This window comes from Ovis aries, chromosome 8 (genome assembly GCF_016772045.2).
Source record: "Ovis aries strain OAR_USU_Benz2616 breed Rambouillet chromosome 8, ARS-UI_Ramb_v3.0, whole genome shotgun sequence".
NCBI lineage: Eukaryota > Metazoa > Chordata > Mammalia > Artiodactyla > Bovidae > Ovis > Ovis aries.
In genome coordinates, this window is record NC_056061.1 from 48,066,552 (window position 1) to 48,084,112 (window position 17,561).

A 17,561-nucleotide genomic window follows, 5' to 3' on the forward strand; every position below is an offset into this window, starting at 1 on the left:
GCTGCCCTGAGCAATCAGCAGACGTGGGAGCAGGAGGGTGAACGATTTTGGTTGTTTCGGGAGATGGGGTGTTGGGGGGCAGCGTGCAAGCAGCATGAAACAGTGTGATTTGTCCTGCCTTGTAGAGGAAGCCAGTCATAGCCCAGATGCCAAGAGACGGGGAGACTTGGTGAGATGCTGAGATGGTGGCAGCAAAGCCGTCCCCTTCTAACCTGGAGCCAGGCGTGTCAGCACCTGTCACCCTGAGGTTTTCTGCCTGGATCCCCAGGTGGTGTATCCACACTCCTGGCACAGGCTATCCAGAGAGGGACTGACAGGAAAGCACCCAACAAATTTTTGGCAGGTCCACTGTGAAGCAGGACTATTGCCAAACACAAGCAAAGATCCAAGAAGCACAGTGACCTCCAATAACTAGCTGTTCCTGCTCCTCCAAGGGGCTCCTTCACCCAGCAGGCATGTACAATAGATTCACTAACTCTGGGCCAATCACAGTCACCTAGAGTTTGACCATATGGGACTGGAACTTGAAGTGATAAACATGTCCATATATAATGCATACATACAGGCATTTATATTTATGTGTTTGGAGAAGGAAGGGAGGGAGGAAGGATGGACTGCAAGCAGAGACGGTTACTTCTCATTTAGGAAAAAAACAGGAGGTGGAACTACACAACCTCTTACCTAATCTACTATCTATAGGATCTTGTGCAAATCTCTACACCTTTACTTAAAAGAAAGGTATTGAAGAAGCTATTCCAATAGGCACTGTGTTCTGTGCAGTAGACTAAGATTACACTAGTTTTACCATGAGAAAGCTCCTATAAAATCTAACTGATAAAGAATTAAGACTTATTCTACCTGTCCTATTTTGAACTGTACCAAATAGAAAATGAGTAATCAAAATAGTGAACCAAATAGTAAACGAGATAAAGTTTCTCTTTACAGTTCAGCTAATAAAGAAGAAATAATGCAATCCATATATCTATTTAGCAGTACCCAATGAATTAAACAGCCACTGAAAACAAAAAGGTCACTACCTATTAGAAACTATAAAAAACAGGGAATTATCTGGCAATCTCTTGGTTAGGACAACCATGCTTCCACTGCAGGGGGCATGGGTTCAATTCCTGTTTGGGGAACTAAGATCCCACATGCCAGTGCAGTGCAGCCAAAGAAAAAGAGGAAAGAAATTACAAAAATGAAAGCAAAATTATAAATGTTACAACATCTATAATATCAGTTCAGTTCAGTCGCTCAGCCGTGTCCGACTCTTTGCGACCCCATGAACTGCAGCACACCAGGCCTCCCTGTCCAACACCAACTCCCAGAGCCTACCCAAACTCATGTCCATTTGTAGGTATAAAAAATAAATGATAATTTTTTTAAAAACCATAAAAATACCAGAAGAAACTATGGATTAATATTTTTACAATTTTAGTAGTACAAAGCCTTTTCATATTAATCATAAAAGCCCCCAATTTCTTTTTAATTAATTTATGTTCTATTGAAAGATAATTGCTTTTCAGAATTTCGCTGTTTTCTGTCAAACCTCAACATGAATCAGCCATAGGTATACATATATCCCCTCCCTTTTGAAACTTCCTCCTATCTCCCTCCCAACCCCAACCCTCTAGGTTGATACAGAGCCCCTGTTTGAGTTTCCTGACCCATACAGCAATTTCCTGTTGGCTATCTATTTTACACACTGTAACATAAGTTTCCATGTTACTCTTTCCATACATCTTACCCTCTCCTTCCCTCTCCCCATGTCCATAAGTCTATTCTCTATGTCTGTTTCTCCATTGTTGCCCTCTAAATAAATTCTTCAGTATCATTCTTCTAGATTCCATATGTGTTAGAATATGGGCTTCCCTGGTGGCTCAGACGGTAAAGCATCTGCCTACAGTGCGGGAGACCTGGGTTCGATCCCTAGGTTGGGAAGATCCCCTGGAGAAGTGTGAGAATATGGTATTTCTCTTTCTCTTTCTGACTCACTTCACTCTCTATAATAGGATCTAGATTTATCCACCTCGTTAGACCTGACTCACAGGTGTTCTTTTTATGGCCAAGTAAATGGTTTTTCCAGTGGTCATGTATGGATGTGAGAGTTGGACTGTGAAGAAAGCTGAGGGCCAAAGAATTGATGCTTTTGAACTGTGGTGTTGGAGAAGACTCTTGAAAGTCCCTTGGACTGCAAGAAGATCCAACCAGTCCATCCTAAAGGAGATCAGTCCTGGGTGTTTATTGGAAAGACTGATGCTAAGGCTGAAACTCCAATACTTTGGCCACCTCATGTGAAGAGTTGACTCATTGGAAAAGACCCTGATGCTGGGAAGGATTGGAGGCAGGAGGACAAGGGGACAACAGAGGATGAGCTGGCTGGATGGCATCACCAACTTGATGGACATGAGTTTGAGTAAACTCCGGGAGTTGGTGATGGACAGGGAGGCCTGGCGTGCTGTGATACGCGGGGTTGCGAAGAGTTGGACACGACTGAGTGGCTGAACTGAACTGAACTGAACTGAATATTCCATTGTGGATATATACAACTTCTTCATCCATTCATCTGTCGATGGAAATCTGTTCATTCAATGTTCTAGCTATTGCAAATAGTGCTGCAATGAGCAACAGGATACATGTGTCTCTTTCAATTTTGGATTCCTCAGGGTATATGCCTAGGAGTGGGATTGCTGGGTGATACAGTGGTTTTATCCCTAGTTTTTTAAGGAGACTCCATACCATCTTCCATAGTGGCTGTTATCAATTTACATTCCCACCAACAGTGCAAGAGCGTTCCCTTTCTCCACACCCTCTCCAGCATTTATTGTTTGTAGACTTTTTGATGAGGGCCATTCTGACCAGTGTGAGCTACATCTCATTGTAGCTTTGACTTGTATTTGTCCAATAATGAGCAATGTTGAGCATCTTTTCATGTGTCCGCTAGCCATCTGTATGTCTTCTTTGGAGAAATGTCCATCCAGGCCTTTTTCCCACTTTTTGATTGGGTTGGTTGTTTTTCTGGTATTGAGATATATGAGCTGCTTAAATATTTTGGAAATTAATCCTTTGTATTAGATCTTCCCTGGTGGCTCAGAGGTTAAAGCGTCTGCCTCCAATGCAGGAGACCTGGGTTCGATCCCTGGGTCAGGAAGATTCCTCTGGAGAAGGAAATGGAAACCCACTCCAGTATTCTTGCCTGGGGAATCCCATGGATGGAGAAGCCTGGTAGGCTAAAGTCTACGGGGTTGCAAAGAGTCGGACACAACTGAGCGACTTCACTTTCACTTTCATTTGCTATTATTTTATCCCATTCTGAGGGTTGTCTTTTCACTTTGCTTATAGTTTCCTTTTAAGCTCAATCGGGTCCCACTTGTTTACTTTTGCTTTATTTCTGTCACTCTAGGAGGTGGGTCATAGAGGCTCTTGCTTTGGTTTATGTCATCGAGCATTCTCCCTGTGTTTTCCTCTAAGAGTTTTATAGTTTCTGGTCTTACATTTAGGTCTTTAATCCATTTTGAGTTTATCTTTGTGTATGGTGTTAGGAAGTGTTCTGATTTCATTCTTTTACATGTAGCTGTCCAGTTTTCCCAGCACCATTTATTGAAGAGGCTGTCTTTGCCCCATTGTATATTCTTTGCAAGAATATACAGTGGGGTTTATTTCTGGGCTTTCTATCTTGTTCCATTGGTCTATATGTCTGTTTTTGTGCCAGTACTATATTGCCTTGATGACTGTAGCTTTGTAGTATAATCTGAGGTCAGGAAGCTTGATCCCTCCAGCTCCATTCTTCTTTCTTAAAACTGAAAAGCCAAAATTTAAAACTGTGATAATATATATTAATGTTGTTCAGTCACTAAGTTGAATCAGACTCTTTGAGACCCCCCTGGACTGCAGCACACCAGGCTTCCCTATCCTTCACTATCTCCTGGAGTTTGCTCAGATTCATGTTCATTGAGTCAGTGATGTTCCCTAACCATCTCATCCTCTTCTGCCCTCTTCTCTTCCTGCCCTCAATCTTTTGCAGCATCAGGGTCTCTTCCAGGGAGTAGGCTCTTCACATCAGGTATCCATACTATTGAACTACCTTCAGCATCAGTCCTTCCAATGAATATTCAGAGTTGACTTCCTTTAGGATTGACTGATTTGATGTCCTGGCTGTCCAAGGGACTCTCAAGAGCCTTCTCCAGCACCACAGTTTGAAATGTGGTAACATGCATAATTTTTGAAAAGTTCTTATCAATGAATAAAGACAAAACACTCAAATAGTAAAATGGACAGAGGATCTGATTAGGCAATTCCACACACACACAAAATCAAAAGCTCCATTAAAGACTGGAATTATTTGATTTAGGACCCTAAAAGAGTCCAGTATACAGCAGTCAGTCTAATTGAAGGAACACACAAACACATGCAAACATTAACTTACAAAATAATATTCAATCTTACTCTTGAAATAAATGCAAAAAAAAAAAGAGAGATTTTTAAAGCATTAAGTTGGCAAAGACTAGGATGATTTGGCAATATTCATGTTGGTGAGAGCAGTGGAAAAGCCACTGAAAACTTTACCTTTCTGATGGGTAAATCATCTAGAATACACACATATTTGACCCACCAATTTCACATGCAGGAATTTATCCTAAAGAGATAATGGGGGGACTTTGCTGGTGGTCCAGTTGCTAAGACTCTGCAGTTCCATCTCAGAGGGCCCAAGTTCAATCTCTGGTCAGGGAACTAGATCCCAGGTACTGCAACTAAAAGACCCTGCATGCCACAACTAAGGCCTGGTGCAGTCAAATAAATAAATAATATATTTTTTAAAGGGATAATGGGAAGAGAGGGGTGAGTTTAAGAATAGCTATATAAAGATATTCACTACTGGGATGGTTATTTTTCTGTCCCAGCTTAACTGGGCTACTGGGTACCCAGCTATTTGGTTAAACATATTTCTGGGTGTCATGAGGATGTTTCTGGATATGATTGCCATTTGAATCAGTAGACTGGGTAAAGCAGATGGTCCTTCCTAATGTTTTATCCAATCCCTAAAAGGTCTGATAGAATAAAAGGATGAGCAAGAGAAAAGCTACTCTCTCTGCCTGTGGCCTGCCTGCCTGCTGGTTCTCAGGCATTCCACAGGATTTCTTGGGATTTCTCAGCCTCTATAATCACATGAGCCAATTCTTTATAAAAATGTTTCCATGTGTGTGTCCCCTGGTTCTGTTTCTGTGGAGTTGTTCAGTCACCCAATCATGTCTGATTCTTTGCAACTCTTTGCGAAAACTGCAGCACACCAGGTTTCCCTGTACTTCATCATCTCCCAGAGTTTGCTCAAATTCATGTCCATTGAGTTGATGATGTCATCTAACCATTTCATCTTCTATTATCCCCCTCCTGCCTTCAATCTTTCTTAGCATCAGGGTCTTTTCCAATGAGTCAATTCTTCACATCAGATGCCTAAAGTATTGTAGCTTCAGCTTCAGCATCAGTCCTTCCAGTGAATATTCAGGGTTGATTTCCCTTAGGATTGACTGGTTTTCTGAAGACCCCTAACCAATATAACTACAGTATTAGCAATACAAATGAAAAATGAGGAAAGAATGGGTATCCTCATCAAAAAGTGGTAAATAATTTTTTATCAAATGGACTACTTGAGAACTGCTTACAGAAATGATGAGGATTAACATGAACTGACATGGAAAGATGTCCCCAAAATACTGAATTTTTTTTAAGGAGCTCACTGGACAGTATGTCCACTGCGATTTCACTGATATAAAATTGTGTATCACATACAAGAGTGTGTGTGTTTATGTGTGAAATGGGACAGGATGTTTAGTAAAAAGCAATTTATCTCTGGGTGACTGCATTTTGGATGATTTTTACCCTCTTCAAATTCTGTATTATTTGTATTTTTCCTCAATAAACTCTATCAGAAAAATCAATAAAGCCAGTCTCTTCCATTAAAAAAAAAATCATGGTGCAAGAAAAGAGAGAGATGGCTGTACTGGGAGGAGAATTTGGGTAAAAGGAGAATTTGGAGTAGTTGTTATTTTACAGCAGGAGAAATGAGAATGGTGACGGGGTAAAAGAACCAGAAGGGGATGAAAGACTGAGCGCCGCAGACCAAGCAGGTTGAGTGTGTCCAGGGGATGAGCTGGTTCCTACCCTCCGGCAAGGCAGATAAGAGCCTACAAATGTAAAAATAATTCCCGATGAGTGACACGGGAGCTGACTAAAGCAGAGGAACGCTGCCAATGGCAGGGATCTGGAAAGTAATGCAGGAGAAGATGCTGCCACTTCCAAGGTGGGTCAGGTTTCTCAGCGCAGACAGATGGGAGGAAAAGCAATACCCGCTCAGGGACTGTCAGGCTTGTCAGATCAACAGGGTAGAATCTGGGGTTCAAGGAGCAGCGGGCGATAAGACTAGGAAATTAATGTGGCGCTCGCGGTAAAGAGGCTTTGAAGAGGCTGAGAGTCGGGAACATAATGCTGGGGGTATTGTAGGCAGCACAGTGACCCCACTCCTAACAATGTCCAGACATACAAATCCAGCCGCTGCTTGTGGGATTTGCAGGTTGAAGGAACTTGACCACGGAGGCAGGGAACACCCAGTGAAAAGGTTAACGGGCCAGAGATGTGAGCTAATGTGAATTAAAACGGTGGCAACAGAAGTAGAGAGCGACATGAAAAGCATGGCGGAAGGCGTCTACACGCGGTATGAACCATGCAGTATTAAAAACCACAGGAAGCCCAAACAGGGCTGACCTGATTCTATGAAGCTCTGCCGTTAACCATGTTGCATTTAGAATTTTACTCAAATCTCACATTTTATAAACAGATGTTTCCTCCTCTACTTCTGTAACTTACTTCTGTGCTGGATATAAGAAAGTGAGGCAGGAATAGGGCACAGTTCTAAAGGAAATCTGAAACCTGAGAGATGGCCTTAGAGCTGAATTTACAATAATCACTACCCTTGAGGGAAAAAATAAATTGACCCAGAACTGGGAGGTGTTGGGGGGTATGTGTGTGGAGGAATTGAAGGGATGGAGGTGGGGAACAGTGAGACCAAGGGAGGAAGAATAAGAAGAAACACGTCTGTAACACAAATTTTTATGCTATGCCTTGGAAATTTTCAGAAAGTACTACTAAAAAATTCTAAATACAGCTTAAGTGACCAGAGAAACATTATAAAACCCCTTAGGTTGGCTAGAAAAAGTCATAGCCACTCAGAAAAATGAAAATAAAAAATTTAATTCTAAGCAAGCTTCACATTCAACCATCAAAATAGAATATATTTATCACGCTTAAATAAATAACATCTCAATATTTATAAATAACATTGGTACGAACACGATTTTTGCTCTGCTAATTTAAACAGATTTTATACATTTCCTCATAGTCTGTTCTCACTTTTAAATAAAAGATTATAGGTAATACAAAATATTTCATTAAACTTTGACTGAAAAAAAAAAATCCAGACAGGTTAAGATAGGCACCCTCTTCACCAGGTGAAATGTGAATTTTTAGACTCCCTGATCAGAACTTCAAAAGTCTTCTGAGAGTGAAAGGGTAAACGATTTTTAAAAATCATCTGTCAATCCTGGAGCCATACATGTGTGGCATGAGTCACCTAGGGGTTTTCAGAAGGCTTTTCTGCCATCAGCGATGCCTCCTCAGATGGCTGGTGGGGGCGGGGTGGGGGGCTTGTGGTGGTGAGGGGAGAGCTTAGGAAGTAAAGAATATGGAAGGAGAGACACACTGCCTTGGGAACTCTATCCGGGTAACAGAAATTTTTACAGCTATTTTAAATTCCAAAATAAGTTTGAAGGTATGAGTAAAGTTTCAAACTAAGGGAATTTCCAGGTTTTGCAAAAATATATACTTCCCGCTCAAGCCTCAGAAAGCTACAGGGATGAGTCCTCCAACGAGCTTTCAGAAGTTATACCCACAGGAGGCCTGAGCAGCAATGATCTGCCCTACACAGAGAGAGCTCTTGCTCACCCATTCATCTTTGGCAACTGTTCCAATCTTTCGAAGAATCCACCTTTCAAGTTACTTGGTTATTTGTATACTAAGCATTACAACCTCAGCTCTAGAATCACAAAAATCTGTGGGCCTTCCATCTCAACTTTTGATCTTTCCACACAGCAAGTTCTTTGATAAACACGGCATAAGCACTGTGGCTGACTCTAAGAGTTTAAAATACCAAGACAGCATCTGGTAATAGTTGAGGAATCCATTAAGATATCACAAGTATAATGCTCGCTTCCACACACATATAACTAAAATTGGGATGATAAAGAGATTAGCATGGCCCCCACGCAAGGATGGTAAGCAAATTCTTAAGCAGTCCATATTTTGGGGGGGATTAGCAGATACAAGCTACTATATGTATAAAAGAGATAAACAACAAGGTCCTACTATATAACAAATGGAAGTATATTGAGTATCCTGTAATAAATCATAATGGAAATAAATGTGAAAAAGAATATATGTGTGTGTATATATATTCAGATATATATATATATCTGAATCATTGGGCTGTACACCAGAAACTAACACATAACATTGTAAATCAACTACATACTTCAATTAAAAAAAAAATCACAGATAAAACACAAAACAGGATTCACAATACCTAATAAGAATGAATGAAGTAATTTCACTCACAAAGCAAACTCCAAATCAACTCACCAGCAAGTGTCTGGTATATTCAGAAGGGTAAAATAAAAAGACTTCCCAGTTGTGTTTATAAATAATATACCTTGTATATGATAATATAAATATCAACTGATTATAGTTTTAGAGATCTCATGGATGAAGCTTAATTGACTAACCTTAGAGTATCAAATTGATTAATAAAGTTGTTGTTGAAACTTTACCTCTTGGGAAAAAAATATTTTAATAAAGCCAATCAATAGCTTTTTAACATAAAGATCTCTTACAAATTGAAACTTTACAAGAAAGTGAATACTTTCCCCAAAAAAAGAATTGTCAAGGAATACAAAGGCATTTCACATACACAGAGAAGAAAAATAAACACAAGAGCTAAAAACATATACAAATGTTCAGTTTTCTTCATAATCAAACAATGAAGATATAATTCTTACCTATAAAATTGAAACTAAAATAAAAAATTAAGAGGGAATTAATTCTGGTGGTCCAGTGGTTAGGACTTCAAGTTTCCATTGCCTGGAGCATGTATTTGATCCCTGGTCAAGGAATTAAGATCTCACAAGCCACAATGCAGCCAAAAAACAAATTTAGAATAATCCCTAATGACTAGAGGACAAGAAAACAAACTCTCACACATCACTAGTGAACATTTCTGGAGGGCAATTTGGCAATATGTGTCAAAAGCCTTAAAAATAAAAACAAATGCCTTTTGAATCAGCAATTTCATTTCTTTTCAAGGAAAATAATGAGATGAGGGAGTTCCCTGGTTAGCCTAACAGTTGGTATTCCAGGCTTTCACTGCCATGGGCCCAGATTCAATCTCTGGTCAGAGAACTGAGATCCCAAAAGCTGCACGGCACAGCCAAATAAAAAAAGAGTGAGATTAACATACAAAAATGTTTACCAAAGCATTTCATATAAAAGTGACAATCTGGAAGCCACCTAAAGCTTCAACGTAGTTCTCTTTTAGATATAATGATGTTAAAGCGAAGTGAAGTGAAGTCGCTCAGTCGTGTCCGACTCTTTGCAACCCCATGGACTGTAGCCTATCAGGCTCCTCCGTCCATGGGATTTTCCAGGCAAGAGTGCTAGAGTGGATTGCCATTTCCTTCTCCAGGGGATCTTCCCAACCCAGGAATCGAACCTGGGTCTCCCGCAATGCAGGCAGACGCTTTCCGTCTGAGCCACCAGGGAAGCTCTGATGTTAAAAAGTATGGGCAAATGCTCGTGATATATTATTAAAGGGAAAAGTTACAGATAACATTGAAAGTATGATCTTAATGTTGTCTACAAAAAACATATAAGGGTATGTACCAGTTCAGTTCAGTTGCTCAGTCGTGTCTGACTCTGCAACCCCATGAATCTCAGCACGCCAGGCCTCCCTGTCCATCACCATCTCCTGAAGTTCACTTAAACTCACGTTCCATTGAGTCGGAGATGCCATCCAGCCATCTCATCCTCTGTTGTCCACTTCTCCTCCTGCCCCCAATTCCTCCCAGCATCAGAGTCTTTTCCAATGAGTTAACTCGCATGAGGTGGCCAAAGTACTGGAGTTGCAGCTTTAGCATCCATCATTCCTTCCAAAGAACACTGAGGGTTCATCTCCTTCAGAATGGAGGAGGAAGGATTGAAGACTTTTATCTCTTTTTCTGCTAATTTTTACACTATCTACTTTTCTTTTTTCTTTTTTGTCTGTGCAGCATGGCTTGTAGGACCTTAGTTCCCCAATCAGGGATTAAACCTGGGCCCTTGGCAGCGAAAGCATGGAGTCCTAATCACTTGACCACCAGGGAAGTCCCACTATCTACTTTTCCAATGAATATGTATTAGTGTTGCTGGCTAAGTACTTTACCCATAACAAAACAGTAAAGTAGATATTATTATTATTCTCAATTTACATATGAGGAAACTGAGGCACACAGAGGTTACATCACTTGTCTAAGGTCACACAGCTAGTACCTCATAAAACCAGGATTTGTCCTAAATTGTCCTAGCTCCAGAGTATGATCTCTTAACCACTTTGCAATGGCACACCTTTAAAAAGTAATTTCAAGTAAAATGTCAGATAATCTATAATTACATGCACTACCAATTCTTAAAGAAAGGGGATATCTTTGTGGGCTAGAATTTTCAGAGCATATTGGGAGACAGGTGGTGAGGCTGGATGTTCTCTCCTGTCTCACCAGGTTGTCCCTTCTTTCAGGTTTTCACTAAAGATTATCTGAAAAGTCACCTACAGTATTTACTCCTCTATCACCATTCTCCCTACCCTCAACACACACACACACACACACACACACATACACACACACACACCCCTTGGCTTTTAGGAATAGGAAAGAAATTTTCAAGGAACTGTCATGGTCTGGGAAGGGAGCAGAAGAGTGGTACCAAAGTTTGAGATTTTAAGAATGCTGTGTATGCACGCACGCGTGTGTGTGTGTGTGTGTGTGTGCGTGTGTGTAGCCCACCAGGCTCCTCTGTCCCTGGGATTCTCCAGGCAAGAATACTAGAGTGGGTTGCCATTTCCTTCTCCAGGGGATCTTCTTCCCGACCCAGGGATCAAACAGGCATCTCCTGCACTGGCAGGCAGATTCTTTTCCACTGAACCACTTAGGAGGCCTCCAGGTCTCCTGGGTCCCCCCAAAAAACTCCTAGAGGTCTTATAACAGAGCAGGACTTTGCAGTGGGGGCAGGAAGGCCTTCCCATATACAAAAGCCCTTCTGAATCCCGTCTCTCATTTGTAGAAAAGCTGTAGTCTCCCATGTCTCCCTGAGTCATGAAAGAGCAGGATTAAGCAATTAATGATTAAGATAAGAGAATCACAGAATCTTCAGTTCCTCCCTGAAGGACATAGATAACAGTGTCTGAGGCACATGCCTCAGTTGCTTTGCATACACTATAACTGCCACCAGAGGGAAAAAACTAACCATGGGATGACCAGACTGTAGCCATGACCTAAGTTGCTCTGTCTTGGGCAGTACTGAGTCTGTGGCTTGCACATTTCCAAGAACAGGCCTCAAGGAAACAGGAGCACATCAACCCTAGGGCTGAAGATTAACTGTGCTTAAAATGATCACGGTGACGCTGATTAGACTATTGCAGGACCAGTTTAGAGATGATCATCGTTGTTGACTATGCTGTTCTGCAAGTATTTGGCACCCTCACTGTCAGTGAGCCTACCAAAATTCTCCTTTAAAAACTTTTGACTCGTAACTGACAACTGGGAGGTGATTTGGGGAAATGCAAGTCCATCATCTCCCCAGGTGCTGGCTTCCTAAATAAAGCCTCTTTTTTCACCAGCCTTGTCTCTCCAACACTGACTCCAGAGCAACAAGCAAGCTGAACCAGAGTTTGGTCCTGACTCTGGCTAGTAACCGTCTACCTAGACATATTAACTCACAATCCAGCATAAAATAAAGTATTTTTCATTTCCCTCATAAATAAAAATGCATACTAATTTTCCCCTAAGGAAGTTACAAAGTCAGCTAGATTGAAGCAATGTCAATTCTTGGAAAGGTGTTGTTAAAATGCAAAAGACTCGGACTTCCCTGGTGGGCCAGTGGTAAGACACTGTATTTCCCCTGCGGAGGGCACAGGTTTGATCCCTCATCGGGGAACTAAGATCCAAGGGCTGCATTCACGGTCAAAACATAGGAAAAAAAAATTTTTTTTAATTAAAACACAAAAGACGCATGACAAACGATGGTGCGTCACATGTGAATAGGCAAGATTAGAGGACTATTTCCTGTGCATCATGTGACATTCTTGCTCTGGCCTCCAAACAAAAGCCCAACAAAGGTAAGTGCTTGTAGATAATATTCTGAGCCATATAGGACACACTGAGATTTCTGTAAGGGTGCACGGATGATCAAGTTGCAAAGGACTAAAGAAAAGTTTTCTGTGTGTCAGAAGAAAAAATATTACTAATCAATATAAAGCAAGCTCCAGCCATCTGTTGTTCTAAATTAGACACTCAGTCAGGTTACAAAGAAGTGAAGTTCTGCCAATGAAAGTAGGAATTTGGACTACTAGATAAAATATCACCACTAGTGATGAAATTACCTTACTAAAGAACAATGACAGCTTTTTAAATTCAGGGATCAATAATGGTTCTCCTCAGTTACAGTTCATAAAGGAGTATTTTATTCTGCTATCCCAAAGCTTATTAAAGATAAGCCACTATTACTAGAGGATGGTGATTTTACACCTAACATAAATTAGATTGACCCATATCTCCAGTAGTATGTCACTCAGTCGTGTCCGACTCTTTGCAACCCCATGGACTATAGCCTACCAGGCTCCTCCCTCTATGGGATTCTCCAGGCAAGAGTACTGGAGTGGGTTGTTATTTCCTTCTCCAGGGGATCTTCCCGACCCAGGGATCGAACCCAGGTCTCCCGCATTCCAGGCAGACGCTTTACTCTCTGAGCCACCAGGGAAGCCCAGTATGTAGATACATATTATCAAACATTTGTTTTGCAAAAGTGAACCTAAAAAAGATTGCCTTACCAAGGAATGAGACTAGTTAAGATGAGCTCTTTCAGTTATAAAGATTTATCCAAAAAACAATTCGTATGAAACCCCAAAGACCTCAAATAACAAAAGCAATCTTGAGCAAAAAGAACAAAGCTAGAGGCGTCCCTGGTGGTCCAGTGGTTAAAAATCTGCCTTGCAATGCAAGGGACACCAGTCTGATCCCTGGTAGCGGAAGATGTGATATGCCTCAGGGCAACTAAAAGCCCAGGCCGCCACAACTACTAAGCCCTCCCGCCCAGAACCCATGCTCTGCAACAACAGAAACTCCTGCTCACTGCAACTGGAGAAAAGCAATGGATAGCGATAAAGACCCAGCGAAGCCAAAAATAAATCATAAATAAAAGAATAGAATATTTTTTTAAAAGGGCAAGAGATAAAAAGTGTTGGCAAGGATGCAAAGAAAAAGGGACCCCTGTACATTATTGGTGGGAATGTAAATAGCCACAGTCACTATGCAAAACTGTACAGAGGTGCCTCAAAAAAATAAAAATAGAACTGTCATACGATCCAGCAATCCCACTTCTGTATATACATCTAAAAGAAACAAAATCAGTATCTCCAAAAGATATTTGTACTCCCATACTCACTGCAGCATTATTCACCATAGCCAAAGTATGCGAGCAACCTAAGTGTCCACTAATGGATAAATGGTTAAAGAAAAGACACACAACACACAGTGGAATAAATTTCAGCCTTGAAAAAGGGGGAAACCTTGTTATTTGCAACAGCATTAATGAACCTGGAGGGCATTATGCTAAGTGAAATAAGCCAGGAAGAGAAATACAAATACTGCGTGATCTCACTTGCGCATGGAATCTTAAAATTTTTTAAATTATAAATAAATAGATAAATAGCCAAACTCCTGGGAGAAGAGGTTGCCAGGAGGTAGAGAGTGAAAGCAATAAGGAGAGGTCAGTAAAAGGGTACAAACTTTCAGTTATAAGATGAATAAAGTCTGTGGATCAAATAATGTACATGGTGACTATGGTTGATAACACGTATAACTGAAATTCACTGAGTAATAGGACTTAAACGTTCTCACACATACAAAACATGTAAGGTGATGGATATGGTAATCCTTTCACAATGTCTATGTATATCAAATCATGATGGTGTACACTTTAAATATCTTACCAAAAAAATAAAGTACAATTTTGTCAATTATACCTCAACGAAGTTAAAGGAAAAAAAAGAAAAAAGATGGAGGTGGAGGTAGACAAAATGCCTCATAATGTTAATACTGGTTTCTGATTGAAGAAAGCTTCCTGAATCACAATATCGTACACCTAAAGCTAATGAAATATTGCAAAACTACATTTCAATTAAAAAAAGAAAAGAAAAACATAATTTAATCAGTTTTTACATTTCTTGGCAGAAAAAAAGAAAGCTTACGAAACACCTCCCCTATCTCCTCTCCCAACAAAGACCCCACTAACATGAGAGAAAGAGAATAAAGATAAGCCACATTAAAGAACAGAACATGGGTGTGTGCTGAGTCACTTCAGTTGAGTCCAACTCTTTGCGACCCTATGGACTGTAGTCCACCAGCCTCCTCTGTCCAAGGGAGTCTCCAGGCAAGAATACTGGAGTGGGTTGCCATGCCCTCCTCCAGGGGATCTTCCTGGCCCTGGGACTGAACTCACCTCTTTTACATCTCCTGCAGTGCAGGTGGGTTCTCTACGAGGAGCGCCAGCTGGAAGGTCAGGAATAGAACATGGAGTGGCCAAAAGCAAAGGAGAGATTTCCACAGATATGGAAGTCGGAAAGCCAGGGGAAAAGCAGTGACCGCTGTATCGGGGGATGGGGAAGAAGCCTCAGCTTGGTGTTTACAGAGGGGGACGCTTGTTGAGGTTTGGGACGTAGAACCACTTGGTACTGGAGTGGACACAAACACAAATTGGGGAGAAACTGAAAGACCACATACAGTTGTATGTGGTTAGCAGTGGCGCATTCGCTCTGATTCATGATGACCTCTGTCTCAGCCATTTCAGTACTAAAGCCTAAGCACATCCACAGGCGCACTCAGGGGAATCATTCCCGGGCTAAGCTGAGGGCAGAGGGAAGATGCGCATGTCCTGGCCAGGCCCCGCCCACGAGCTCTCACCAATGGGCAGTGAGCGCAGTACTGGGCTTTCTCTACCAGCGGCCCCTTTTACTCCGCTAAGGTTTCTTTCTGCCTTTATTTCATGTCCAGTTAAACAGTTTTGACCCAAAATGGCTTACAGATATATGTAAGTGATGACAGTCAAGGTGCTGCAAAAGTGCCTGAGGCATCGTGGAGAAGGCAAAGAATGAAATTTAAGACCAGCACGTAGTCAGGAGCTGGTGGAGATATCTCTTACATATCACAGGAAAGACTAGATGGTGTCTGCAAGAATTTGTGACTTCAGGAGCATCCTGCCAAGAACGTATCCAAAGGAATTATGCATGACCACCCTGTTTATAGGGTTCACTGGTAGCTCAGATGGTAAGGGAGTCTACCTGCAGCACGGGAGACCCAGGGTCAATCCCTGAGTTGGGAAGATCCCCTGGAGAAGGAAATGGCAACCCCCTCCAGAATTCTTGCCTGGAAAATCCCATGGGTGGAGGAGCCTGGTGTGCTACAGTCCATGGGATTGCAAAGAGTCGGACACAACTGAGCCACTTCACTTTACACTTTACTTCACCCTGTTCATGCTGATTCATTTAGCCCTGACATTTCTCAATTGCATGTTGAGCTGAAAGGGTGGGTCATGATTACAAAGAGTCAATGCCCCAACTCCAGGTACTGTCAAACATCTACTCTCAGACGATGAGATACAAGGAGTTTCCTTAAAATTTTCTCACTGTTTATGAAATATTCGACACATATAAAAGATTATATATTTAATATATATAAGGAATGAAGATCATAATAAAACTCATTTCCTAATTTTAAAAATAGGACACAACCAATGACAATATTCTTTATGCGCCACTCCAAGTATATCCCTAAAGTGTAAGCACTATTTGAATATTGTGCTTTGTTTTTTTTGCCTTTATGATGGTTTTGCCACATAATGTATATAAATTGCCCCTAAATGTATATAAAAAAACAAGCTGAATTAGTATCCTCAGAGATTAAAGAAAGTATTATAGAAGAAGTTAAAATGAAAAAATAATTAAAGAACATAAGAGATTTCTTGGAAATAAAACTACTATTGACAAAAACATTTTTTAATTCAATAGAAGGAATGAAAGTAAGGTTTAAAAATCTACCAAGGAATACAACCAAAAGACAGAGACAAAAATAGAGACAAAAGAGTTAAGCAAAAAGAGTCTCAATTCAATAGGTCTTCTCCATATCAGAAGTTTTAAAAAAGAAAACAGGTTAGGAAGAAAGGTGAATTAGCAAAGAAATGATGGAAGAAAATTTCCCAGAAGTGAAGGGCATGAGTCTCTGTATTGAATGGGACAAGCACTCAGCACAACGAACAGAAAAAACCAATTACATCAAATGGTTGACATTTCAAAATTATCCAGATTCATTAGCCAGAGAAGAAAGTGAAGTGAAAGTCTCAGTCCTGTCCGATTCTTTGTGATCCCATGGACTATAGAGTCCATGGAATTCTCCAGGCCAGAATACTGGAGTGGGTAGCCATTCCCTTCTCTAGGGGATCTTCCCAACCCAGGGATCAAACCCAGGTTTCCTGCACTGCAGGCAGATTCTTTACCAGCTGAGCCACCAGGGAAGCTGAGATAGAGAAGAAAAGATCATTTTAAAAAGATAATAAGATCCATTTCTTTTTTCTCTTCTTCCACACCCCTCTGGAATGGATTTGATATATATCAAACTTATAACCATTTGAATGCGCAAAAGCAGGTGTCCAATCAATTACACTAAAAGCTTCAAGTAAAGGTTAGAAGTAAACAAGGTGCAATTTATTGCTAATGTTAAGTAGTGGGATTTGGTGAGTTTATAAAGCACTAAAATAAAGTTAGAAGCTATAGCTATAAATAAAAGCTAGTCTTGGAAGGGATCGATGTTCTTCACTTTTCTAGTCCTTTTCCCACAAGTTAAAAGATCTTATGCTTATATTTTGTGAAGCAAGATACTGAAAACTAAAAACTCATCTTAGTGATCAATACATTGAGTGCCTGTGTACTTTTCTGTGTTTTAAAATATCTCTACAAATAATTAAAAGGTTCAAATAACAAAAGATCAAACGGAAGAGTCTGTTGTAGGAACTGCCCAAAGACTACCTTTTTTTGTTTGATTCAACAGACCTTACTCTATCTCTAAATCAAAACGCTGCATATGAAATAGGAAAGACAGAACACAGACGTGTGAAGCCCACTCCCAGGACTTCAGAGTACTGGTATTTCATAAGCA

General features: G+C 40.7%; 1 protein-coding gene and 1 pseudogene across 2 annotated transcripts in view; one reads left to right on the forward strand and one right to left on the reverse strand.

Annotated features, from left to right (window-relative positions):
• The window catches only part of ANKRD6 (ankyrin repeat domain 6), a 182,872-nt gene that overhangs the window by 140,375 nt on the left and 24,936 nt on the right, over positions 1–17,561 (reverse strand). The gene's annotated exons all lie outside the window — the stretch shown is intronic.
• Positions 8,255–8,355, forward strand: LOC114116279 (U6 spliceosomal RNA; annotated as a pseudogene).